At 42.8% G+C, this 2,901-nt stretch overlaps 1 long non-coding RNA gene across 1 annotated transcript; it reads left to right on the top strand.

Annotated features, from left to right (window-relative positions):
- The first annotated feature begins 962 nt into the window (after window positions 1–962).
- LOC139025836 (uncharacterized) lies at window positions 963–2,031 on the top strand. The gene is made up of 2 exons (XR_011477474.1): window positions 963–1,383; window positions 1,586–2,031. It is a non-coding gene; the product is annotated as an uncharacterized lncRNA (long non-coding RNA).
- Window positions 2,032–2,901: the final 870 nt, after the last annotated feature.

Below are 2,901 nucleotides of genomic sequence, written 5' to 3'. Positions count from 1 at the left end.
GTGTTGATCTCTCGCTCCTCTCGCTCACGGGACTCAACACACCCTCCCCACCACTCACTCACCCTCCCCACCACTCACTCACACAGCAACAGCCTGTCTCACTGCCTGACAAGTCAGTAGCAGGTCACAGAGTGAAATATTTTTTACAGAGAAATGCCTTGGCGACCGCGGTGCAACTGACGACTCGACTCGTGTGCACCAGCATGAGGTAAATGGCCGCACAGAGTGGCGCGCTTGGGGGCTCGCTGGCAGCTCTTCGATTGTGTGTCAAGAATTCAGCATAGCAAGTTAGTATGACGGTCTGGTTATGAAATGGGTAAAAGAGTTTAATCCATTCTCCATTTTATGAATTTATTCACAGGTAAATAGTAATATGCTCTAAAATACTCTGGTGACAAACAAACTTTGCTTCCCTGTTTGCTATCGTCCACAAGGCTGGGAGAACCTACTGAAGTAAGTTAATACATTTAGACAATGTTTTTTTTTTTTTTTAACAATGTATGATTAGCTAACTAGTTACAGTGCAGGCTAACTCAAATTAGCTGCAAACGTAGCTAGCTAGCTATTTAGCCAATTTTACATACTGTATAGATAACTAGCTAAGTGAATTAAATAATCACCAGCTACCTTACTTCATATTAGCTAGCTATCTTGATGTATTTAACACTGTATAAAACAAACTCCAAAATGCATTTGTAGGAAGCTAGCTAACAGCCATGGAGGAGGGTGAAAGGATAGCAGCCCCAACTGTCAAAGTGAGAGAGGAGGCTATTCTGGATAGGGCAGGGACTTATTTTGTAGTTCCTGTCCCCTAGAACTGAGCACGGAGATAATAGAAGTGAGGACGGAGATAATAGAAGTGAGGACGGAGATAATAGAAGTGAGAACAGAGATAATAGAAGTGAGGATGGAGATAATAGAAGTGAGGACGGAGATAATAGAAGTGAGGANCGGAGATAATAGAAGTGAGGACGGAGATAATAGAAGTGAGGACGGAGATAATAGAAGTGAGGACGGAGATAATATAACTGAGGACGGAGATAATAGAAGTGAGGACGGAGATAATAGAAGTGAGGACAGAGATAATAGAAGTGAGGACGGAGATAATAGAAGTGAGGACGGAGATAATAGAAGTGAGGACGGAGATAATAGAATTGAGGACAGAGATAATATAATATTCAGTGCAGTCTTAATTTGAGTATAATGAAGTCTGTTTCTTGTGAGGTTTTCTGTCCTCAGATAAAGAGAGCTGTGAAAGCCTGTCTACAGATGAAGAGGTCCCAATGAAGAGCAGTGGGTCTCAGTCCTGGGGAATCAAAGAGGGGCACATCTCAGCACTGCACTGCTGATTCAAATGATCAACTCATCATCAAGATTCAAGTGGTATTTCTGTATTCATTTGTGATGCTATCCTTGATATGATCCTGTTATTGTCACATGCTACACATGAACATATGTTTGCCCATGCATCTATCAATCCAATGTTATCATGATTTGTTATAAAATATATTATACTTTAGTAATCCACAATGACCTGGTGATGTAAATATTTCTAATAATTACAATGTCTTCCATATTCCTACAGATACCTTGTAACTGGAGATTCCTTCAAAACGATTGCCTACAGTTACCGTGTAGGGCACTGCAAGGTTGGGTGACCAGGGCCATCTGGGACTGCCTCCTGGGGGAATTCAGGCGTGTGAAGGCTACCTGTGTCCTGCATAACTTCATGRGGATGGACACGAGGACCAGGAGGGGATCTGCAGCTCGCCGCCRTGTGCCAGAGGAGAAGTCTGCTGCTCTGCAGGATGTTTCAAGGATCCAACAACGCAGCAAGAGAGGCAATCCGTGTGAGATCTTCAACTCCTACTTCTTCTAAGAGGGTGCTGTTCCCTGGCAACACCACAGACTACACTATGCTCAACCAAAGGCTCTTTTAAGAGGGCGCTGTTCCCTGGCAACACCATAGACTACACTATGCACAACCAAAGGCTCTTTTAAGAGGGTGCTGTTCCCTGGCAACACCATAGACTACACTATGCTCAACCAAAGGCTCTTTTAAGAGGGTGCTGTTCCCTGGCAACACCATAGACTACACTATGCACAACCAAAGGCTGTTTTAAGAGGGTGCTGTTCCCTAGCAGCACCATAGACTACACTATGCACAACCAAAGGCTCTTTTAAGAGCCATTCACATTGCAATAAGAGTTTTCTTCCATTTACTTAACTATGTCAACTGCAGTTATTCAATTCACAGTTTCTCTCCCTTTGATTTCTACTTCTCAGGTGAGTGTGGTGTTTAGTTAAAACTTCTAGGGTATGTGGGACAGTAGCATCCCACCTCTTCAACAACCAGTTAAGGGTGTGATGTCTGTACAAAAGCAGGCTATTTTAAGTCACCCATATTGTGGAGGGAAAAAAATAACAATTAGACACCCTATAAGCTTCGTACTATGCATATTGTACGAGCAAGAATTGAGTACGAGGCAGTTTAATTTGGGCACGATTTTTTACAAAGTGAAAATAGCGCCCCCCTATAAGCTACGTACTCGTGTATCAATCTGATTGATGAATTGTGTTGTGCAGTAAGCAGGCTCAAATGTATTGCTGTGGCATCTTCAAAGAATAGGCAAGAGGGCCAACCATGGAGAATAGTAAGACACTTCATTATTTCTATAACTACCCTATATTGTTTGTTCTCATGTGTCTGTTTTTCAACATAAGGTACTCTGCAGCCACTTAGTGTGGACACCAGGTGAGGCCACACACACAGATTCCTGTTGAACGCTGTCTCTTTAACTTCTTTGGGGTAGGGGGCAGTATTTTTACGTCCAGATGAAAAGCATGCCCAGAGTAAACTGCCTGCTACAAAGCCATAAAAGCTAGAATATGCATATTATT

Source organism: Salvelinus sp. IW2-2015, unplaced genomic scaffold (genome assembly GCF_002910315.2).
Source record: "Salvelinus sp. IW2-2015 unplaced genomic scaffold, ASM291031v2 Un_scaffold3372, whole genome shotgun sequence".
Classification (NCBI taxonomy): domain Eukaryota; kingdom Metazoa; phylum Chordata; class Actinopteri; order Salmoniformes; family Salmonidae; genus Salvelinus; species Salvelinus sp. IW2-2015.
The sequence above is the reverse complement of the archived record's forward strand: the minus strand, read 5'-3'. Positions and strand labels throughout refer to the sequence as shown.